The sequence below is a fragment of the Petromyzon marinus genome, unplaced genomic scaffold (genome assembly GCF_048934315.1).
Source record: "Petromyzon marinus isolate PM22_M1 ecotype Great Lakes invasive population unplaced genomic scaffold, UKy_Petmar_22M1.pri1.0 PM_G_Scaffold_15, whole genome shotgun sequence".
Classification (NCBI taxonomy): Eukaryota; Metazoa; Chordata; class Hyperoartia; order Petromyzontiformes; family Petromyzontidae; genus Petromyzon; species Petromyzon marinus.
In genome coordinates, this window is record NW_027422706.1 from 4,057,447 (window position 1) to 4,067,026 (window position 9,580).

General features: G+C 48.2%; 1 long non-coding RNA gene across 1 annotated transcript; it reads right to left on the reverse strand.

Moving 5' to 3' along the window:
- Nucleotides 1-4,022: 4,022 nt before the first annotated feature.
- On the reverse strand, nucleotides 4,023-8,798 carry LOC142910706 (uncharacterized). The gene is made up of 2 exons (XR_012933071.1): nucleotides 8,731-8,798; nucleotides 4,023-6,189 (listed from the first exon to the last, which is right to left on the reverse strand). It is a non-coding gene; the product is annotated as an uncharacterized LOC142910706 (long non-coding RNA).
- Nucleotides 8,799-9,580: the final 782 nt, after the last annotated feature.

Genomic DNA, 9,580 nt, shown 5'->3' on the forward strand with positions numbered 1-9,580 from the left:
TTCGTGAAGGATGCTACTGGGCAGTTGGAGGCAGTCGCCCTCCAACAACAACGGAGGGCGGAGGAGCGATGCTCATAACAACGAGCGGAGCGCCGGGTGGCTAAAGCACAGCAGGTTGGCACAGTAGGGGGCACAGGTGGTGCCTCAGCCAGTCATCTCAGTCAGTCGACCCGTGGCACCTCGGTCTGCCCCGTGACCTCCTGCCAGCGGGCGTTCGACACTTCATGTGGCCTCAGGGTGCACATAGCCTGGCACAAGCGTCGTGGTGACGTCACCGCCACTTAGTGGCGAATGGCGGTTGTTGTTATGTATATATGTATGTGTGTATGTATGTGTGTATGTATGTACCTTTTTCTCTGCAGCTCCAAGTGTGGGAAGGAAACATGGCTGCCCCTCCCCGTGTAGCTCCGCTGACGCTTGATGACGGTGTGGGAGGAGGAGGCCACCACCTCCTCACTCTTCTCCTCCACCTCCTCACCCTTCTCATCCACCTCCTCACTCTTCTCCTCCATCACCACCTCCTCACTCTTCTCTTCCACCTCCTCGCCCTTCTCCTCCATCACCACCACCAACCCCTCGCCCTTCCTGGTGCCGCCAGCGGCCACGGCACCGCCCTGCCGGTCACCGGACGGCAGCGGCCGTGGGGCGACGACGACGACGCCGCCGCGACCGGTGCCGCCAGTGCCGACGACGCCACCGACGCTGTCGCCGACGCCGCCCAACGTTGCCCGGTCGCCGATGATGACAGGCGAGGTAGTTAACACCTCCTAGTCACCGTGATGATAACAGGCGAGGTAGTTAACATCTCCTAGTCACCGTGATGACAACAGGCGAGGTAGTTAACATCTAATAGTCACCGTGATGACGACAGGCGAGGAAGTTAACATCTCCTAGTCACCGTGATGATAACAGGCGAGGTAGTTAACATCTCCTAGTCACCGTGATGACAACAGGCGAGGTAGTTAACATCTAATAGTCACCGTGATGACGACAGGCGAGGAAGTTAACATCTCCTAGTCACCGTGATGATAACAGGCGAGGTAGTTAACATCTCCTAGTCACCGTGATGACGACAGGCGAGGTAGTTAACATCTCCTAATCACCGTGATGATAACAGGCGAGGTAGTTAACACCTCCTAGTCACCGTGATGATAACAGGCGAGGTAGTTAACATCTCCTAGTCACCGTGATGACGACAGGCGAGGTAGTTAACATCTCCTAGTCACCGTGATGATAACAGGCGAGGTAGTTAACATCTCCTAGTCACCGTGATGACGACTGGCGAGGTGGTTAACATCTCCTAGTCACCGTGATGACGACAGGCGAGGTAGTTAACATCTCCTAGTCACCGTGATGACAACAGGCGAGGTAGTTAACGTCTCCTAGTCACCGTGATGATAACAGGCGAGGTAGTTAACATCTCCTAGTCACCGTGATGATAACAGGCGAGGTAGTTAACACCTCCTAGTCACCGTGATGATAACAGGCGAGGTAGTTAACATCTCCTAATCACCGTGATGATAACAGGCGAGGTAGTTAACATCTCCTAGTCACCGTGATGATAACAGGCGAGGTAGTTAACATCTCCTAGTCACCGTGATGATGACAGGCGAGGTAGTTAACATCTCCTAGTCACCGTGATGATAACAGGTGAGGTAGTTAACATCTCCTAGTCACCGTGATGATGACAGGCGAGGTAGTTAACATCTCCTAGTCACCGTGATGATAACAGGCGAGGTAGTTAACATCTCCTAGTCACCGTGATGATAACAGGCGAGGTAGTTAACATCTCCTAGTCACCATGATGATAACAGGCGAGGTAGTTAACATCTCCTAGTCACCGTGATGACAACAGGCGAGGTAGTTAACATCTCCTAGTCACCGTGATGATGACAGGCGAGGTAGTTAACATCTCCTAGCACATTCCAAACACTGCACAGCAATCGAATCGCTGGGGATGGGAGGGGGTGGTGTAAAACGTCGTATTTCCAAGCAAAGTAAAATGTTGTGGACCCCATGAGGCTGATGAAAGTTTCACCCTCACGAAAGCGACGCTGGGTCGTGGCTCACAGCGTGATACCAAATAAAAAATAAAATAAATGAAATAAATCCATCACCTCACAACTTTTTACAGTTTCCCGCTCTTTTTTTCTATGAGGCGACTTTTAACCCGCCCCCCCCCCCCCCCCAGCGTGTAATATTGTTTTTGTTATTTATAAACACTCGGATTCCCGCACTTTTTATCGCTTGTTTCGTGACCTTCAAGGGGTGAGAAAAAAATTAAGAACAAAAAACCCCCCTCAGACGTAGCAACTCCGAAGTCTTAAAAAAAAAGACGTGTAAAATTGTATTTATAAATAAACTACTCGGCAACGTAAAATAACAGCCGCCCCACGTCCTCTACTTGATATAAACCCCGAAATGTTTAATATGATTTATAGAAAAATATATAGTTTTGTATTGTTTTTACCTCAGCCAGCCACACGCTCGGTGACGTCACCCTGCAGCTGCGCTCGTGACGTCACGGTGCGGGGTTGGTTGCAGGCGTTCGTGACGTCACGATACGGGAGAGTGGTTGCGGGCGACCGTGTGACGTCACGGACCCCCCCCCCCGCGTGACGTCACCCCTCGCGCTCGTAACCTTAATAAGACAGTTGTTTTAGGCGTTACTGGTTGCTATTTTGATTTATTAAATTGTTTTAGTTTAATATGTGAGACGAGCTTTTTTGCCCGTCCAAGGACGGGTGTATATTGCAGTAAGTCTTAAATATTTAATAGAAAAATTGTTCAGCTCGTGATTATTAATCGTGGGGGGGTGGGGGTTGCCCCATGTGGAGTGACGTCTCCGGCTCATGGTTGTGGAGGGGTGCGGCATGTAGAGTGACGTCACCCGCTCATGAATATTCATGAAGGGAAAGGGGTGCGGCATGTGGAGTGCGCGACCTTCTTGTGCGTCAGTGTAAATTTCCATGCGTGCGTGAATATTAATGAAGGGAGAGGGGTTCATGTGGAGTGACGTCACGCGGGGGGTAGGCCTCCTGTGTAGTGACGTCACGCACGGGACGGACAGACATTTCTGGGTGATTATAGCAGGTAATTAATGTATTATATTAAGCTCCTAAAGTAGGCTACTGCTGATTAAACTATATATTTTACTAGGTAAAGCCAGAAACTACCCGGTTATCACAAATGATAGCTGAACGAAGGGGCTTATATGAAATGTGGAAATCTATAGCAGCTAAATACTCCCTAATACTGCGTATAGTGAACATGTTTAATGATGCTTTAAGACGAAGGTTTTCACGAGGGATTGGGGTCAACAGAAGTTCAGGCTGCTCCTATTTAGCCCCCTCTACCCAACACACACAATCCACGTGTAATGACTCGCAGACACACTGACTGGTGAGGGTTCTCTTGACAGCGACGACTTGCGACACAGCAACGACCCCTGACTCCCACGGCAGCCCAGAACCTCGCTCCTCGCCCCCTTTTTACCCCCAGCGTGGCCATCCACCCACCCCTGGCCACGCCCCTACTTCTCGAACTCTCTCGAAGGTTCTTGAACCTTCCTGAAGATCCAATATCGCTCCCTCTCTGCTACCTAGCCTGTTATTACCACTCGTGACCGCTAGCCTTATATACTGTCTTCTATACTGCAACACTTGTGCAACGAATCTTCACCAGTGGTTGAACAGGAAATCTATGCCTTTTGCAGTGCCAATGATTTGGAGAGAGCCAACAGATCATATCGGCAATTGTTACTTCTGCATGGCGCCTCCAGTTAGGAAAGGTTTGTCAAAGAATTAAAAGTGGACTGGGCATTATCCAAACATTCCATCAGCTACACGCCCAGGACCCCACGGAGAAGGACTGCCGATTCCTGATGCACCAGAATCATTCTCACTAGACGAGGAAGAGGATGAAACTTCTGGTCCTCAACCATCAAGGTCACGTGACCCAGATTTTCTCCCATCCTCATCCTCTGAACCACACCTCATAACACAAGGTAAACTGAAAGATAATAAGTCGTGATAAACTTTATGCATAACCGCAAATAATAATATACATACATATTAAACAAGAATATCAATCACAATGATACACACAACACACACGTTTGTAATGACACTTTAACACATCGTTCATTACATTACACAATTAACATTTCAGAAAAATTTAGAATTTTCACAATGCAATTATTTTATTACAATGGGTCTCTGTGTGATCAGTCGACTGTCTCTGTGGTGAGTCTGGGTATCTGTGTGATGAGTCTATGGGTCTCTGTGTGATGAGTCTATGGATCTCTGTGTGATGAGTCTATGGGTCTCTGCGTGGTGAGTCTATGGGTCTCTGTATGATGAGTCAATGGGTCTCTGTGTGATGAGTCTATGGGTCTCTGTGTGATGAGTCTATGGGTCTCTGTGTGATGAGTCTATGGGTATGTGTGATTAGTCTATGGGTATCTGTGTGATGAGTCTATGGGTCTCTGTGTGAGTATATGGGTCTCTGTATGATGAGTCTATGGCTCTGTGTGAGTCTATGGGTCTCTAAATAGTCTATGGGTATGTGTGATTAGTCTATGGGTATCTGTGTGATGAGTCTCTGGGTCTCTTTGTGAGTCTATGTTACATTATACACTAGCGAGCAACACATCTGAAGCCCCGAATGGCACTGAAGGGGGTGGGTAGCCAGCACCACGGCTGACCACCTTTGTCTCCCTAGGGGGCGATGTTTACAACCCGCACCGGGTATATATTTACGCAATCTATAACATCCCCCCCCCAAACAAAAAAAACGTAGCACAAATGTGGCCAAAGTCCTTTTCCAGTTTAATAGACAAAGAAATCACTAAAGCTTCAAATCAAGATTAGACAAATGGTTATTTTTCCCAGTAATGCCGACTGAGCTACACGACGCCTTTTACTGGTAGGAACTTCCTGGTTACACCACCAGCCCACAGGGGATTATTGTGTCTGTCTGTCCGTCGTGCATCCAAAAATGAGAGGGGTGGGGCTGGGTGGAGAGGGGAGGGGCTGGGTGGGGCTGGGTGGTGAGGGGCTGGTCACCCCGTGGTGCCCTTATAAAACTCAACGTTTAACCTACTCACGCCGGCTTGTGCCAGCCCTCACAGTCGGGCATATTTGCGGAATACACCACGTGGTGGCGCCGCCGTTGACCCTGGCCATTGACGGGGCAACCCAACGTTCCTACTAGCTCCCTCCGCAGGAGAATGTGTTCAGAAGCGACCGGGCAATCACAAGCGACAGTCTCAGTTCTCCTCTTCCCGCTTGACGCTGACTCCATCCACCAGGAGGTCACCACCTCGAGTCGAACCCTGACCTTCACGCTTCACCGTTATCTCTTCTTCACACTCCACCATCACTCCTGGCCACGTAGCAAAGTTGTCATTTTCTTCCGGTTCTTGTTTTATGAGAGATGGACTCATGGCAGCGGCACTTTGGCCTTCACAAGTAGATTTCACCCTCTCGTGGATCTTTTCATGCATCGTTCGTTGTCCTGACGCGATAAACCCTTTCCCACACACGGTGCACTTGTAGGGCTTGTCGCCTGTGTGTGTTCTCTGGTGAATCCGAAGATAGTTTGAATAGGAAAATGCTTTCCCACACACACTGCACTTGTAGGGCTTCTCGCCCGTGTGTTCTCTGGTGAATCCGAAGAGAGTTTGAATAGGGAAATGCCTTCTCACACACGGTGCACTTGTACAGCTTCTCGCCTGTATGTGTACTCTGATGATGTTGAAGAATTTCTAAACGAGTAAATGCCTTCATGCACAGAGTGCACTTGTAGGGCTTCTCACCCGTGTGCATTCTCTGGTGAATTCGAATATATGATGAATGCACAAATGCCTTCTCACACACGGTGCACTTGAATGGCTTTTCGCCCGTGTGTGTTCTCTGGTGAATTTTTAGATTTGTTAAACAAGCAAATGCCTTCTCACACACGGTGCACCTGAATGGCTTTTCGCCCGTGTGTGTTCTCTGGTGAATTTTTAGATTTGTTAAACAAGCAAATGCCTTCTCACACACGGTGCACCGGAATGGCTTTTCGCCCGTGTGTGTTCTCTGATGATGCTTCATGTGTTCAGCGTGATCCGTGCTGTAGGTACACCGGTCGCATTGGTGCCTTTTAGCACCGGGCTCTGTCGAGGACTTCTCCATGCGATCGACTCTGCAGATAAACCTTACACGTTACACACAAAATCACACGCACACTACAGAGACAAGCATCGACCGTGTGCAGGGCCGGATTGAGGCGTGGGGGCTTTAGGAACTGCAGCCCAGAGGCCTCCGCCAGCTGGAGGGCCTCCAGAGATTAAGAGAAAAAGTTTTTTTCAGTTGTGAATGCTGAATTTATTTTCTCGTTAGCCTTGTAAAAATAAATTGTATTGTTCTTTAACTTTGTTTTCCTTTTGGGAATATTACTGGGGGCCTCAAAGTACCTGTAGTAACAACAACAACAACAAATGCCATTCGCCACTACGTGGTGGTGACGTCACCACGACGCTTGTGCCAGGCCATGTGCACCTTGAGGCCACGTGAAGGCCACGTGAAGTGTAGCACAGGGCCATACACAATCTTAATCCGGCCCTGCTCGTGTGCAGCCTTAATTGTGTTGGGGCAGGGTGTGAGTGTGAGATTGTAAGTCTGTGTTTGAGTGAGAGATTGTCAGTGTGTGTGAGTGTGAGATTGTCAGTGTGTGAGTGTGAGGTTGTCAGTGTGTGTGTGAGTGTGAGATTGTCAGTGTGTGTGTGTGAGATTGTCAGCCTGTGTGAGTGTGAGATTGTCAGTGTGTGTGTGAGATTGTCAGCCTGTGTGAGTGTGAGATTGTCAGTGTGTGTGTGAGATTGTCAGCCTGTGTGAGTGTGAGATTGTCAGTGTGTGTGTGTGAGATTGTCAGTCTGTGTGTGAGATTGTCAGTCTGTGTGTGAGTGTGAGATTGCCAGTGTGTGTGTGAGTGTGAGATTGTCAGCCTGTGTGTGTGTGAGATTGTCAGAATGTGTGAGTGTGAGATTGTCAGTGTGTGTGTAAGATTGTCAGTCTGTGTGAGTGTGAGGTTGTCAGCCTGTGTGTGTGTGAGGTTGTCAGTGTGTGTGAGTGTGAGGTTGTCAGTGAGTGTGTGTGAGTGTGAGGTTGTCAGTGTGTGAGTGTGAGGTTGTCAGTGTGTGTGTGTGTGAGGTTGTCAGTGTGTGTGAGGTTGTCAGTGTGTGTGTGTGAGGTTGTCAGTGTGTGTGTGTGTGAGGTTGTCAGTGTGTGTGTGAGTGTGAGGTTGTCAGTGTGTGTGTGTGAGGTTGTCAGTGTGTGTGTGTGTGAGGTTGTCAGTGTGTGTGAGTGTGAGGTTGTCAGTGTGTGTGTGAGTGTGAGGTTGTCAGTGTGTGTGTGAGTGTGAGGTTGTCACAGTGTGTGTGAGTGTGAGGTTGTCAGTGTGTGTGTGAGTGTGAGGTTGTCAGTGTGTGTGTGAGTGTGAGGTTGTCAGTGTGTGTGTGTGAGGTTGTCACAGTGTGTGTGAGTGTGAGGTTGTCACAGTGTGTGTGTGAGTGTGAGGTTGTCACAGTGTGTGTGTGAGTGTGAGGTTGTCACAGTGTGTGTGTGAGTGTGAGGTTGTCAGTGTGTGTGTGAGTGTGAGGTTGTCAGTGTGTGTGTGTGAGTGTGATGTTGTCAGTGTGTGAGTGTGAGGTTGTCAGTGTGTGTGTGTGAGGTTGTCACAGTGTGTGTGAGTGTGAGGTTGTCAGTGTGAGTGTGAGGTTGTCAGTGTGTGTGTGTGAGGTTGTCACAGTGTGTGTGAGTGTGAGGTTGTCACAGTGTGTGTGTGAGTGTGAGGTTGTCACAGTGTGTGTGTGAGTGTGAGGTTGTCACAGTGTGTGTGTGAGTGTGAGGTTGTCACAGTGTGTGTGTGAGTGTGAGGTTGTCACAGTGTGTGTGAGTGTGAGGTTGTCAGTGTGTGAGTGTGAGATTGTCAGTGTGTGTGTGTGAGGTTGTCAGTGTGTGTGAGTGTGAGGTTGTCAGTGTGTGTGAGGTTGTCAGTGTGTGTGAGTGTGAGGTTGTCACAGTGTGTGTGTGTGTGAGGTTGTCAATGTGTGAGTGTGAGGTTGTCAGTGTGTGTGAGTGTGAGGTTGTCAATGTGTGAGGTTGTCAGTGTGTGTGAGTGTGAGGTTGTCAGTGTGTGTGAGTGTGAGGTTGTCAGTGTGTGAGTGTGAGGTTGTCAGTGTGTGTGAGTGTGAGGTTGTCAGTGTGTGAGTGTGAGGTTGTCAGTGTGTGAGTGTGAGGTTGTCAGTGTGTGTGAGTGTGAGGTTGTCAGTGTGTGTGAGTGTGAGGTTGTCAGTGTGTGTGTGTGAGGTTGTCACAGTGTGTGTGAGGTTGTCAGTGTGTGTGTGTGAGTGTGAGGTTGTCACAGTGTGTGTGAGTGTGAGGTTGTCAGTGTGTGTGAGGTTGTCACAGTGTGTGTGAGTGTGAGGTTGTCACAGTGTGTGAGTGTGAGGTTGTCAGTGTGTGTGTGAGGTTGTCACAGTGTGTGTGTGAGTGTGAGGTTGTCACAGTGTGTGTGAGTGTGAGGTTGTCACAGTGTGTGAGTGTGAGGTTGTCACAGTGTGTGTGAGGTTGTCACAGTGTGTGTGAGTGTGAGGTTGTCACAGTGTGTGTGAGTGTGAGGTTGTCACAGTGTGTGTGAGTGTGAGGTTGTCACAGTGTGTGTAAGTGTGAGGTTGTCACTGACCCTGGTGAATCTTCGTCGTTGTCAAGGCCGCAGGCTTCACCTCCCTCACGACTCTCAAAATGGCGGCGAGCAAGGAGGGGGAGGAGCCAGAAAACTCCGCGTCACGTGGGAGGGGAGAAACTGAAACTTGATTGGCTCCAAGGCGGAGAGATTTTTATTTTTTTTCGGGGAAAACTTTATTCTTTTTACCGTACGACGGATTTACAAAACTCACCATCAACAATAAACACTCGCGTTGGCATTGGCGCGGTCTGAATAAAAAAAACACAAATTTTTATTGGTTATGTAAATATTTAAAAAAACGCAGTAATATCAGAAATCTCATCTTGAGTAACAAAAAAAAATGACCCAAATGATATTCCGTAATCTTAGCTCTTTCGGTAAAGTCACGTTGAAGGGAAACAATAAAATAATAAAATATATATAAAACAATAAAAATTCTCATGACGTTTTGACCATAACACAAACGGTCGTCATCAGGTGTGTCGGTTTGCATAAATGTATTTATTTTTTAACGGTGTATTTATTTATTTTTAAAACGTTAGCGCCACGCGCAGCGATTTGGCAGTTTATTTAGAAGGACTAGTCCATCTATGTTCTGAAAAGAGAAGGGGGGAGACGAAAAATTAATGTATGCTGTCTGAAAGCCACTGTAAGCATGAATAATCAATTAAGACCTGAAATGGTTTATCAAATCGTTCCAATGATTGCTAAGCCAGAATCCATCTTCTCGGTTGAAATTGTCTCTGTGCTTGTATATGTGGATAGCCTCATGAACGAATCTCTCATGGTAGCCAGATGGCTTACAAAGAACCTCTGTCTTGGAAAAGTCAATTTCATGTGAGCCTCG